The sequence below is a fragment of the Mobula hypostoma genome, chromosome 18 (assembly GCF_963921235.1).
Source record: "Mobula hypostoma chromosome 18, sMobHyp1.1, whole genome shotgun sequence".
Taxonomy (NCBI): Eukaryota; Metazoa; Chordata; class Chondrichthyes; order Myliobatiformes; family Myliobatidae; genus Mobula; species Mobula hypostoma.
In genome coordinates, this window is record NC_086114.1 from 3786581 (window position 1) to 3801019 (window position 14439).

Genomic DNA, 14439 nt, shown 5'->3' on the forward strand with positions numbered 1-14439 from the left:
AGGTCAAGTCATTTAGTATATTTAAAGCAGAGGTTGGTAGTCAGGGCTTCAAACGTTACCAAAAGAAGGCAAGAGAATAACCATATAACAATTACAGCACAGAAACAGGCCATCTTGGCCCTTCTAGTCTGTGCCGAACTCTTACTCTCACCTAGTCTCACCGACCTGCACTCAGCCCATAACCCTCCATTCCTTTCCTGTCCATATAGCTATCCAATTTAACTTTAAACGACAACATCGAACCTGCCTCAACCACTTCTGCTGGAAGCTCGTTCCACACAGCTACCACTCTCTGAGTAAAGAAGTTCCCCCTCATGTTACCCCTAAACTTTTTCCCTTTAACTCTCAACTCATGTCCTCTTGTTTGAATCTTCCCCCACTCTCAATGGAAAAAGCCTATCCACGTCAACTCTATCTATCCCCCTCATAATTTTAAATACCTCTATCAAGTCCCCCCTCAACCTTCTACGCTCCAAAGAATAAAGACCCAACTTGTTCAACCTTTCTCTGTAACTTAGGAGATGAAACCCAGGTAACACCCTAGCAACACACATCAAAGTTGCTGGTGAACGCAGCAGGCCAGGCAGCATCTGTAGGAAGAGGTGCAGTCGACGGTTCAGGCCGAGACCCTGCATCAGGACTAACTGAAGGAAGAGTGAGTAAGGGATTTGAAAGTTGGAGGGGGAGGGGGAAATCCAAAATGATACGAGAAGACAGGAGGGGGAGGGATGGAGCCAAGAGCTGGACAGGTGATAGGCAAAAGGGGATACGAGAGGATCATGGGACAGGAGGTCCGGAAAGAAAGACAAGGGGGGGGGACCCAGAGGATGGGCAAGAGGTATATTCAGAGGGACAGAGGGAGAAAAAGGAGAGTGAGAGAAAGAATGTGTACATAAAAACAAGTAACAGATGGGGTACGAGGGGGAGGTGGGGCCTTAGCGGAAGTTAGAGAAGTCGATGTTCATGCCATCAGGTTGGAGGCTACCCAGACGGAATATAAGGTGTTGTTCCTCCAACCTGAGTGTGGCTTCATCTTTACAGTAGAGGAGGCCGTGGATAGACATGTCAAAATGGGAATGGGATGTGGAACTAAAATGTGTGGCCACTGGGAGATCCTGCTTTCTCTGGCGGACAGAGTGTAGATGTTCAGCAAAGTGGTCTCCCAGTCTGCGTCGGGTCTCGCCAATATATAAAAGGCCACATTGGGAGCACCGGACGCAGTATATCACCCCAGTCGACTCACAGGTGAAGTGTTGCCTCACCTGGAAGGATTATTTGGGGCCCTGAATGGTGGTAAGGGAGGAAGTGTAAGGGCATGTGTAGCACTTGTTCCGCTTACACGGATAAGTGCCAGGGGGGAGATCAGTGGGGAGGGATGGGGGGGACGAATGGACAAGGGAGTTGCGTAGGGAGCGATCCCTGCGGAATGCAGAGAGAGGGGGGAAGGGAAAGATGTGCTTAGTGGTGGGATTCCGTTGGAGGTGACGGAAGTTACGGAGAATAATATGTTGGACCCGGAGGCTGGTGGGGTGGTAGGTGAGGACCAGGGGAACCTTATTCCTAGTGGGGTGGCGGGAGGATGGAGTGAGAGTAGATGTACGTGGAAAGGAACACCTTATATTCCGTCTGGGTAGCCTCCATCCTGATGGCATGGGAACAACACCTTATATTCCGTCTGGGTAGCCTCCAACCTGATGGCATGAACATCGACTTCTCTAACTTCAGCTAAGGCCCCACCTCCCCCTCGTACCCCATCTGTTACTTATTTTTATGCACACATTCTTTCTCTCACTCACCTTTTTCTCCCTCTGTCCCTCTGAATATACCTCTTGCCCATCCTCTGGGTCCCCCCCCTTGTCTTTCTTCCCGGACCTCCTGTCCCATGATCCTCTCGTATCCCCTTTTGCCTATCACCTGTCCAGCTCTTGGCTCTATCCCTCCCCCTCCTGTCTTCTCCTATCGTTTTGGATCTCCCCCTCCCCCTCCAACATTCAAATCCCTTACTCACTCTTCCATCAGTTAGCCCTGATGAAGGGTCTCGGCCTGAAATGTCAACTGCACCTCTTCCTACAGATGCTGCCTGGCCTGCTGCGTTCACCAGCAACTTTGATGTGTGTTGCTTGAATTTCCAGCATCTGCAGAGTTCCTGTTGTTAACATTCCAGTAAATCTTCTCTGTACTCTCTCTATTTTGTTGACATCTTTCCTATAATTCGGTGACCAGAACTGTACACAATACTCCAAATCTGGCCTTACCAATGCCTTGTACAATTTCAACATCACATCCCAACTCCTATACTCAATGCGCTGATTTATAAAGGCCAGCATACCAAAAGCTTTCTTCACCACCCTATCCACATGAGATTCCACCTTCAGGGAACTATGCACCATTATTCCTAGATCCCTCTATTCTACTGCATTCTTCAATGCCCTACCATTTACGATGTATGTCCTATTTTGATTAGTCCTACCAAAATGTAGCACCTCACATTTATATCCCTCTGTTTAGGGTTGAGTGGGATAATAAATCAGCCATGATGAACTGAATGGCCTAATTTTGCTCCTACATTTTATGATGTTATCAGGAGAGCTAAAATGGTTTCAGATTTCCTTCTCCAAATGACCCTTACCATCTGCGCCATGTCCCCTTCTTGCTATTACCATCAGGGACAAGGTACAGGTGACTGAAGATTCACACTCAATGATTCAGGAACAGCTTGTTCCTCTCTGCCATTCTGAATGATCATTTATGTCTTTACACTGTACTGCTGCTGCAAAACAATACATTTTATGACTCCTTTGCCCTTCCATCATGGCTGATTTATTATTCCTCTCAACCCCATTCTCCTGCCTTCTCCCCATAACCTTTGGCACCTGGACTAACGAAGAACCTCTGAACCTCTGCTTTAAATATACCCAATGACTTGGTCTCCACAGCTGTCTGTGGCAATGAGCGAAAGAAAGAGGTTAGACAAAGTTGGCTTATTTCCCATGGAACATCAGAGGATGAGGGGAGATCTGATAGAAATATACAACATTATGAGAGGCAAAGATAAGGAACACAGTTTGAATCATTTTCCTGAAGTCAAAACATCACATTTCCTGGAGTACAGGAGAATAAGACAAGATCTTATAGAAGTATACAAGATTATGAGGGGTATAAATAAGGTCTTTTCCCCTCCGGTTGGGTGAGACTAGAACTAGTGGACATTGGTTGCAAATGAAGGGTGAAATATTTAAGGAGAGAACCTGAGGAGGATCATCTTCATCTGAGGGTTGTGCGAGTGTGGAACAAGGTACCAGCAGAAGGAGTAGATGTGGGTTCAATTGTAATATTCTGGAGAAGTTTGGATAGATACATAGATGAGAGAGGTATGGAGGAATATAGGCTTTCAGGTAAATGGGGCTAGGCAGAAAATCAGGTTTGCATGGACTAGATGGGCCAAAGAGCCTGTTTCTGTGTCATCATGCTCTGTGACCCTATCAGATACCAGAAAATGTATGTTTAAGGTGAGAGGGCATAAGTTCACAGGAGATGTGCAGGGCAAGTATTTTTTACACTGGGAGTGGTAGGGGTCTGTTATGATCATGGAACAGATACAATAATGGTATTTAAGATGCACTTAGATAGACTTGTGAAGGTGCAGGGAACAGAGGGATATGGATGATATATGGTTGAATGTGGCATCATGTTTGGCATGGGACATCATGGGCCAAAGGGCATTTTACTATTCAATTTTAATTTAATTTTATTTATTTAGAGATACAGCACAGTAACAGGCCCTTCCGGCCCAACAAGCCCATGTGACCAATGAATCACTAACCCGATGTGGTTGGAAAGTGGGGGGAAACCCACGCGGTCATGGAGATAATGAAAAAACTCCTTACGGGCAGCAGCAGGAATTGAACCAGCATTGCTGGCACTGTAACAGCGTAACGCTAACTACTGCGCTACCGTGCCAGCCCCTATGTTCTGTTGTTTATCATTGTGTAATCCACAGCATTCAGGGTGCTGAGTATTCGCAAGGTGAAGTTAATTAAACCATAAGACATAGGAGCAGAATTAGGACATTTGGCCCATCAAGTCTGCTTCGCCATTCAATCATGACTGATCTATTACCCCTTTCAAACCCATTCTCCTGCCTTCTTCCATAACCTTTGACACCCTTACCAATCAAGAACCTATCAACCTCTGCTTTAAATATACCCAATGACTTGGCCTCCACAGCCACCTGTGGCAATAAATTCCACAGATTCACCATCCTCTGGCTAAAGAAATTCCTCCTCAGCTCCATTCTAAAGGGATACCCTTCTATTCTGAGGCTGTGCCCTCTGGTCCTAGGCTCCCTCCAAGAGAGAGGAAACACCTTATCCATGTCCACTCTCGGGTGGCCTTTCCACATTACTTTTGGAATGGAAATTGGGGCACTATCCCTCTGCAAATGAGATGGAGGGTTTAGCAGTGCAGTTTTCAAAGGGCTAGCAGTTATGTGAATTACAAGATCACCTGTTGGGAATAAGGCAGAAACAATCGAAGGGTATCAGAGACTGAATGGAAAGTTTCTCATCCAATGTACCCACTGACGGCTGAATGAAATGGAAGCAGAGAGCCTATTGAATATGTATCCTCATTGATTAAGGGAAGGAGTCAGTAAGCAAACAGCTTCAGGCCAGTTAGCTTAATATCTACATTAAGGAAAATGTAAGAAGACACTGTTAACAATGTTCTAGCAGGGCATCTAGAAAAGTTCAAAATCATCAGATGAAATCAATATGGTTTGGTGAAAGAAATCCTGTTGGACCAATTTAGTCCTGATGAAGGGTCTTGGCCTGAAACGTCGACTGTTTATTCCCTTCCATCGATGCTGTCTGACCTGCTGAGTTCCTCCAGCGTTTGGTGTGGTGTTCTGCAGAACCACTTCAGTGTGGCTCGCAGTCTCACAAGCCATGAAGTCAGCTCTTTATTATCCTAATAGTTCAAAGTCAATTTATTATCAAAGTATATATACTGTGTGCGTGTGTGTGGGTTTCCTCCAGGTGCTCCAGTTTCCTCCCACAGTCCAAAGATGTACTGGTTAGGTTAATAGGTCATTGTAAATCATCCCGTGATTAGGCTAGGGGTAAATGAGTGGGTTACTGGACGGCACGGCTCGAAGGGCCAGAAGAGTCTGCTCCAAGCTGTATCTCTAAATAAGTAACTAAATATACTACCCTGAGGTACATTTTCTGCCGGCATTCACAGTATCTACAAAAAAAACACAATCCATGAAAAAAGTGCACTCATGAAAGATGGACAAACTACCGAAGAGCAAAAGACCCCAAACATAGAAAAGACAAAATGAAAGAAAATTATAATAAATAACTACGATAAATATCGAGAATAGGGGCAATAAATTCTGACATCAGCATATTACCCTCATCTTGTGAATGAAACTAAAATATTACAGTATCCAATAAAGAAGTTACTTTCAAGTTCCAATGTGTATCAATGATTGCATGTAAATATGATCAATAGAATTACTTGAAACAGACTTCAAGGAAATTGATTTATTATCACAGCTCTGACTTTATCCATTGTGAAGTCAATTATAGATCATTCCAGTCCATTACCTAGATTTCAAAGCCAGCTGCAGAGCAGAGACTGATCTGCGGGTCAGAGACCATGTTCCCTGACCCAGGTTCACTCTGTAATTCACTCCAGAGCAGAACGGAAATGATTTAACATAGTGAAAGGAATGCAAATTGTTTCAGGAAATCTGGGGCCTGAATGTGTGAATTAGTTATTTGAAGGAGTTGAAGATGTTGAAGCACATTAAAGAGCAACACACTGAGTTATAGGAAAAGGCTAAACAGATACAGACTTTACTTCCTGAAGCACAGTAGAATGAGTAGAGATTTGATAGAGGTACACAAAATTATGAGAGGAATAGATAGGGTAACTAGAATTGTACAGCACAGTACAGACCCTTCAGCCCACAATGTTGTGCCGACCCTCAAACCCTGCCTCCCGTATAACCCCCCACCTTAAATTCCTCCATATACCTGTTTAGTAGTCTCTTAAATTTCACTAGTGTATCTGCCTCCACCACTGACTCAGGCAGTGCATTCCACGCACCAACCACTCTCTGAGTAAAAAACCTTCCTCTAATATCCCCCTTGAACTTCCCACCCCTTACCTTAAAGCCATGTCCTCTTGTATTAAGCAGTGGTTCCCTGGGGAAGAGGCGCTGGCTATCCACTCTATCTGTTCCTCTTATTATCTTGTACACCTCTATCATGTCTCCTCTCATCCTCCTTCTCTCCAAAGAGTAAAGCCCTAGCTCCCTTAATCTCTGATCATAATCCATACCCTCTAAACCAGGCAGCATCCTGGTAAATCTCCTCTGTACCCTTTCCAATGCTTCCACATCCTTCCTATAGTGAGGCGACCAGAACTGGACACAGTACTCCAAGTGTGGCCTAACCAGAGTTTTATAGAGCTGCATCATTACATCGCGACTCTTAAACTCTATCCCTCGACTTATGAAAGCTAACACCCCATAAGCTTTCTTAACTACCCTATCCACCTGTGAGGCAACTTTCAAGGATCTGTGGACATGTACCCCCACATCCCTCTGCTCCTCCACACTACCAAGTATCCTGCCATTTACTTTGTACTCTGCCTTGGAGTTTGTCCTTCCAAAGTGTACCACCTCACACTTCTCCGGGTTAAATTCCATCTGCCACTTCTCAGCCCATTTCTGCATCCTATCAATGTCTCTCTGCAATCTTCGACAATCCTCTACACTATCTAAAACACCACCAACCTTTGTGTCATCTGTAAACTTGCCAACCCACCCTTCTACCCCCACAGGCTTGTATTTAGAGATTGGGTGAGACTAGAACTAGAGGACATGTGTTAAGGGTTAAAATTGAAGAATTTAAGGGGAACCTGAGGGGGGTGGACTCCTTCACTCAGAAGGTTGTGAGAGTGGAACGAACCGCCAATGAAAGTATTGATGCAGGTTTGAGTGCAACATTTAAGAGAAGCTTGGATGAGAGGGGTTATGGAGGGCTGTGATTCAGTGTGACTTGGTGGAATAACAACTTGGCATGGTCTAGGTGGGCTGATGGATCATTTTCATTTTCAGTGTTGTAGTGATATGCAGCTCTATAACACAAAATACTGGAGGAACTCAGCAGATCAGGCAGCATCTATGAAGGGAAATAAGGAGTCAATGTTTTGGACCATCCTCCAAGAGGACCACAACCTTGTTGTGGTTTAGAAGCTTGCGTGCCTCATGATCCAGAGAGCTTTGTTGGCTGGAGCCAGGGCTTTATTTTTTGGCTCTTGGTAGCGTCATCCGTGCCAAATTGGCCAGACTAAGAGTGGTCCATCAGTTCTCCAGGTTTGGGGGTTCAGCTCAGGGCTAACAAGTATGAGTGGGAAAACAAAACTGAAGCAGCAGTGAAGAATACTTTTACATCTGTGAGCGACAGTATTCCTGAGTCTCCACCTGGAAATCGCATGATTGACAGGAGTGAAAACTGAACTACTGACACGATGAAGGAAGCCCTGAACACTGCCAGAGATGGAGGTCCTTCATTGCTGCCCCAGGTACCAGTAGCATAATAGGCAGGGGTAGAGCACTTGGGTCACGACACTTCAACAGGACAAGTATTAAAGAACGTGTCAGATTAGTTGCTTTATGAGTTCTGAAGAACGATGACAGTTCCTGGGCTTGATAACGGGTCTCAGCCTGAAACTCTTTCCCATAGATGCAGTCCGACCTCCTGAGCTCCTCCAGCATTTTGTATGTGTTGCTGAGACATATTGGCCTCGTGTTCTACCACAAAGTGACTAACATCAGATCTGGCCTCCAATTTAAATCTTCAATGTGGTAGAATTTTTCAGAATCAGCCACAAGTATTGCTATATAACCTGCTCTGACACTCAACATGAGAGAGAGGGGAATGTCATCTGTAATCCCAATCATGAACAGACAGATACTCCTGTAAGCCACATGAGATGTATGTGCCTGGACTTTAATAACCATACAATTGGGGATGGCAGATCTTATCTTTTCAACAAGAATCTTATTACATCCAGAGAGTGGGCATGTCAAGTGGGAAGGTGACATAGGTATTTATTTATTTATGTATTTATTGAGTGATACAGCACAGAACAGGCCCCACCAGCCCAGTGAGCCACACACCGCACTGCAGCCCACCCATTTAACCCTAGTCTAATCACAGGACAATTTACAATGACCAATTAACCGACTAACTGGTAAATCTTTCGAATGTGGGTGGAAACTGGAGCACCCAGAGGAAAACCATGTGGTCACTGGCAGAACTTACAACCTCCTTACAGACAGCGCCAGAATTTAACTCCAAACTCCAAGGCCTTGAGCTGTAACAGTGTCGTACTAACCACTAACCTCCCGTTATTAGTAACTAGGTTTTACTAGTGTTATTGGGTAGTGATTTTAATGTCTAGGCCAATATGTGAAAGTATCAACACCAACACAAATTTCCATTCCATCCTTTCTGTCACAAAATAATTCGAAGAAGAATAAATCTGATATTATCCCTTGTTTGCTTGGTGAAACCATGGAGTCACAGAGTCATGAAGTATGAGATCAGGTCACTGGGCCCGCAGACTCCACAGAAAGAAATAAACACACACTGTCATGAGAACATAGAACATAGAACATTACAGCACAGTAAAGGCTCTTCAACCCATGATATTGTGCCATCCTTTTAACCTACTCTAAGATCAATTTAACTCTTCCCTCCCACATAGCATTCCAATTCTCTATCATCCATGTAAAAGGGGAGGGTTGGGCATGGGACTAGCCACCCGATCCCATAAAAACCCAGTGCTACAGAAGCGCCAACAGAAGCTCCAACGACCTCATTCCTGCGAGGAGAAGGATCTTCGCCTAGATTATGTATGAAGTTGTGTGGTGAAACCGCAAGACCGTGGAAGCCACAGGATTGATCAATCTTCTATTATCCAGGTGAAAGTCTTGCCCAGAACAGAGGACTTTGGCAAGCTACTGTCGGCAGCAGATGCCCCAGTAGGAGTGATGGGCTTAAGAATAAGATGTGCCTACCTAAGAGTTTCTTAAATGCCCCTAATGTATCTACCTCTACCACCACCCGTGGTAGTGTGTTCCACGCTTACTGTGTCAATAACATACTTCTGACATCCCTCGCAGTATTTTCCTCTAGTCATGATAAAATTATGGCCCCTGGTATTAGCCATTTCTGCCTGGGAAAAAGTCCTGTCTGTCCACTTGATCAATGCCTCCTCATCCTGTATACTCCTGTATTCCTTCCAAGTTTCCTACAATTGCCCCAGATTTTACCATTCACCTACACACGATGGGCAATTTAATATGGCCAATTAACCCAGCACCCTCTGTGTCCTTAGGATGAAGGTGGGGGGAAATCAGAGGACATGGGGGGGGGTGTGGAATCTATGTGGTCACAGGATGAGCATGCAAACTTCACAGAGACAAAATGAGAGATCAGGATCGAACCCAGATGTCTGGAACTCTACCTCCAAAACTCCAATGACTGCAAACAAAGACGTGATTATCAAGGTTCAACCATCCCAGTCCAAGAACCAATGCAGGAGCTCCTCAGGGAAAGATCCCAGGCTCAAATGCCTTCAGATGCTTCACCAATCCCTTCCTTCCTTGAACCCATGAATATTGCCTGACTATTTTGCTCTCTGTTTGCACTATTAAAGTACTTTTATATATAAAAATCATTTTCATTGAGCACCTACCTGCACGCTCGTCCGCCACAGTGGGATCTCTGGGTGGCCACTAGCTTCAATTCAATTCCCCATTCCTGTTCCAATATGTCTATCCATGGCGTCCTCTACTGACACAATGAGGCTACATTCAGGAGGGAGGAGCAACAGCTCATATTCCATCTGGTAGCCTCCATCTTGATGGCATGAACATTGATTTCTTGCTAGCAATTTCTCCACCTTCCCCCTTCTCCCTTCTTCCCTCTTATCCCTTCTCTTCTCTTTAGCTGCCTATCACCTGCCTCTGGTGACTTTCAAATCTCTTACTATCTTTTCTTTACATTAGTCCTGATGAAGGGTCCCGGCCCGAAACGTCGACTGTACCTCTTCCTATAGATGCGTTCACCAGCAATTTTTGTGTGTGTCACCTGCATCTGATGCTCCTTTTCCACCTATCACCTCCCAGCTACTGACTTCATCCCCATTCCCCCACCAACCCACCCTCTCCCTCACCTGGCTTCATCTATCACCCACCAGCATGTATTCCTTTCTCTCCCAAATTTCTTATTCTGTCTTCTGCCCCTTTCCTTACCAGTCCTGATAAAGGGTTTCAGCCTGAAATATCAACAGTTTTTTCCTTTCCATAGATGCTACCTGAGCTGCCGAGTTCCTCCAGCATTTTGTATATGTTATTCTGGATTTCCAGCATCTGCAGAATCTCTTGTGTTTGTTATTTTCAATATCTCTTGTTGTAACTTACAGTAATTGCTTTAATATCTTGCACTGTACTGCTGCTGCAAAATAACACATCCTGCAACCTACATCAGTGATAATAAATCTGATTCTGATTCCTCTGTCAGAACATTAAACGTTGGGGATGTTCACTGATGACTTGCAATGTTCAGTTTCTTTCTCAGTCCCTCAGTAAATAAAGCTGGCTCCCGGCACCTGTATGTTTTGGAGAACATTCAGGCATAGGCTGGGGAGTCAGAAGTGGCATTTGAGTCATAGAAATGCTTATGATGTCCCTCACCAACAAGACAACATCTCACCACCCACCTTGACTTCCAAAGCATTAGCAGCATCTAAGCCCCACTGCCATTGACCACAAGCACAGCTTGATTGGCCCCATAAATACCGTGGCAAAAACAGAGGTTGGTTTGGTTATCATCTGGCAAGTGACTAGCTCCTCTGTAAAGCCTTTCCACCATCTACAAGGGCATGGGTCAAAGGCTATAGAAGGTTGTCCACTTGCCTGGATGAGTGCAATCCCAACAACAATGCGGAAACTTGAGGAAGCTCACATGGCTGGCCTTCAATACACAAATTAAACATTAATTCCTTACACATATGACTGAGCCTATACTGCTTTCAGATCTATGAAAGTCTCAATTAGTTAACCCTCTCCTCGTTTCTAATCCTTGGATGTGTATATACATAATTTTAGTAAGCATTTGATGAGGTTCCCCATGGTAAACTTATTCAGAAAGCCATGAGGCATAGGACTGAGAGAAATTTGGCTGCATGGGTTTGGATTTGGCCCTCAGAAGGTAAAGGGGTGGAGTGTATTTTGTCTGGAGGTCTAATGACTAGTGATGTTCCACAGGGATCCATTTTGAGACCATTCCTCTTTATGATATTTATAAATGACTTACATGAGGAAGCGGGAGTTAGTAAGTTTGCAGATGACACTAAGAAGGTGGTTACAACAGGACATTGATAGGATGCAGAGCTGGGCTGAGAAGTGGCAGATGGAGTTCAATATAGAGAAGTGTAAAATGATACACTTTAGAAGGTTGGACTTGAAGGCAGAGCACAAGGTTAATGGTAGGATTTTCAGCAGTGTGGAGTAACAGAGGAATCTCAGGGTCCAAGTCCATGGAACCCTCAAAGTTGCTGCACAAGTTGATAGGGTGGTTAAGGTGTATGTTGCGTTGGCCTTCATTAGTCAGGGGATTGAGTTCAAGAACCGTGAGATAATGTTGCAGCTTTATAAAGCTCTGGTTAGACCACACTTGGAATATTGTGTTCAGTTCCGGTGACCTCATTATAAGAAGAACGTGAAAGCTTTAGAGAGGGTGCAGAGGAGATTTACCAGGATGTAGCCTTGATTGGAGAACATTTCTTATGAGAATAGGTTGAGTACGCTAGTGCTTTGTTTTGGAGTGAAGGTATCTGAAGAGAATGATAAGAATTTTATGGTTTTATGGTCTGTCAGAGGTAAGTATTTTTTACACAGAAAGTGGCAGGTGTGTTGAACAAGCTGCCAAGTGATAAAAGTAGATGCATTAGGGACATTTAAGAGACTCTTAATGGAGGAAAGAAAATGGAGGACTATGTGGAAGGGAAGAGTTAGGTTGATCTTGGAGTAGTTGAAAGGGTAACACAACATTGTGGGCTGAAAGGCCTGTATTGTGCTGTAATGTTCGATGTGCTAACTCATCTGCTGACATCCAGTGCCCCAGCTCATGCTGACAGACTTCAGGCGACCATTCGTCACCATGGAAACACAGCCAGCTCTGGCTAGGAGAAATGGCAGATAGAAATAACAAGGCAAGATTTGAAACTGGTAATAATGAACATTCTGGTGCCCTATGTTTGTGAGAGAGAGAGAGAGCAGAGAGGGCATTTTGCAATGGATATTTAGAAGAGGGATTTGAGAACCAACCTGTTGGGAATAGATTCACAGAAATTCACGTTTATATTATCACCTGTATCACAGATTCAGAATCAGATTTATTTTCACTGACATATGTCGTGAAATTTGTTTTTTTGCAGCCATACAGTGAGCAACACATAAAAATCACTGAATGTTGCAAAATTAAATAGAAAGTTCAAAAGAGGAATGATGTACTGTAGTTGTAGTCATGGGTTCATGGACCTTAAAGGAATCTGATGGGAAAATGTGGCTGTTTCCATGGCAATGGATGGACTCCTGAGACCTCCTGCCTGTATGAGCTGGGGCACTAGATGCGAACAACTGATTTAGAACATACAACAGTGCAGCACAGTACAAGCCATTCGGCCCACGATGTTGTACTTATTCCGAGATAAATCTATCTGATCAGAAGGGAGGATACTCTTCCTGAATCATTGGGTGAGGTTCTTCAGGCTTCTCTACCTCCCCTCGAAGCAACCCTGTCAATACGAGAAGCACCAGTTTAGCCTTTGGGGGGTGGGGGCGGTTACATCAGTGAACGTCAGCGACGAAGCACTTACCCAGGCCGGTCCCCCCGTGCTTACTGGTCAGTGCAGCACACACGGCAATGCTTCAGTCATCTCGGGAGGACAAGTTCCAACTTGATACCCTTCATTTCCATTCGGGAAGCAACCGAGGTGTCTGTGGAGATTCTGCAGAGGAAGAAAGCAGTGTCATATTTGTAGGTCCAGGAACGCGCTTGTAGAGACAGTGACAAACCACGTTATTGGGACAACACACACAAACTGCTGGAGAAACTCAGGTCAGGCAGCATTTATGGAGAGGAGTAAACACTCGTATTTCGAGCCGGGACTCTTCATCAAGACCTGACTGGACCAGCATTGTGTGTGTGTTGCTCTGGATTTCCAGCATCTGCAGAATCACTTGTGGTCACACTGGGATGCCTCTTCTCATGCTGAAACCCACCGTGGGACTGCTCCTCACCCAGGGACCGGTACCGAATAACACTCCCGGCACTCCTGAGTTGCACGCAGAACCGGACTGAGCGTCTGGGAAGCAGGAACCGCGGGACCCGAGGAGACCGGTCCGGTTAACCCTCCAGGGTGGGGGTTCACCTGGAGACCCCTGGACCTCGCCCTCCCCGGGCAACGGGCCGAACACTCGATACTGTCGGCGCTTGGCACAAGATTTGACCGGGTTCGGAGCCTTTTGTCCGCTTTAGCAGCCACACAATGCGATGGAGTGGTCAGTTCCGGTGCCCTCGTCCTCTGTGCCCGCAGACTCAGCCACAATCTGAGCAAGCACAACAGCTTTGACCGAGTCCCATACAATTTAACGTGGCTGCAATAACCACGTTATTATAGCACCCATCCCCTCAAAATAAACACCGCAACATATTTAAACACAATAAATTCTGCAGACGCTGGAAATCCAGGGCAACACACTCAAGATGCTGGAGGAACTCAGCAGGTTAGGCATCATCTATGGAAATGAATAAACAGCCGACGTTTCGGGTCGAGTCCCTTTTCAGTTCTGGAAAGGAGGGGGAAAGACGCCAGAACCGCAATATTATTTTATCGCGAGGATACAGGTACAATTACTATTTTCTGCACGAAGCATCGGACTGCCGGATAATAACCTCGCTGCCGGCGCCCGTTGAGGTTACGCTCACCTGCCGGCCGGACTCCGCTGCCGCTCCTGGGCCCGGGCCCGGGCTCGGTGCCGGCTGCAGCGGCTGCGGATCCCCGGCTGCCGGAGCTCGGAGCAGCGGGGGGTGCAGACACTGACAGCGACGTCAGTCCTGCGGGGAATCAGCGGCAACATTTCGCGTCGTGCGAGGAGGAGCGGGGAGGGTGGGTGGGGGGTGTGAGTGAGAGCCCGTCAGTGGATCCTCCGCCAATCCCGTGGGAGCCTCGGTCAACCTGTCCCGGGATAAAGCGGGTCACTGACCCCCACGGCACATCGGGCGGCGGGGTCGAGGCTGCAATCTGACCCGAGGTATACCGCAGGCTTCACATCACCTCCCGAGCGGACAC

The 14439-nt window shown here is 45.8% G+C and overlaps 2 protein-coding genes across 3 annotated transcripts in view; one reads left to right on the top strand and one right to left on the bottom strand.

Moving 5' to 3' along the window:
• The window catches only part of LOC134358291 (cardiac-enriched FHL2-interacting protein), a 99402-nt gene extending 85178 nt beyond the window's left edge, over window positions 1-14224 (bottom strand). For both annotated transcript variants that reach the window (XM_063070332.1, XM_063070328.1), the window contains exons 1-2: window positions 14076-14224; window positions 12964-13095 (exon numbers count right to left, since the gene is read on the bottom strand). The gene's annotated coding sequence lies outside the window, so the exon portion shown is untranslated. The remainder of the gene's footprint in view (window positions 1-12963; window positions 13096-14075) is intronic.
• LOC134358292 (transmembrane protein 273-like) overlaps window positions 13519-14439 on the top strand; it is a 70320-nt gene continuing 69399 nt past the window's right edge. The window contains exon 1 of the transcript XR_010020850.1: window positions 13519-13994. The gene's annotated coding sequence lies outside the window, so the exon portion shown is untranslated. The remainder of the gene's footprint in view (window positions 13995-14439) is intronic.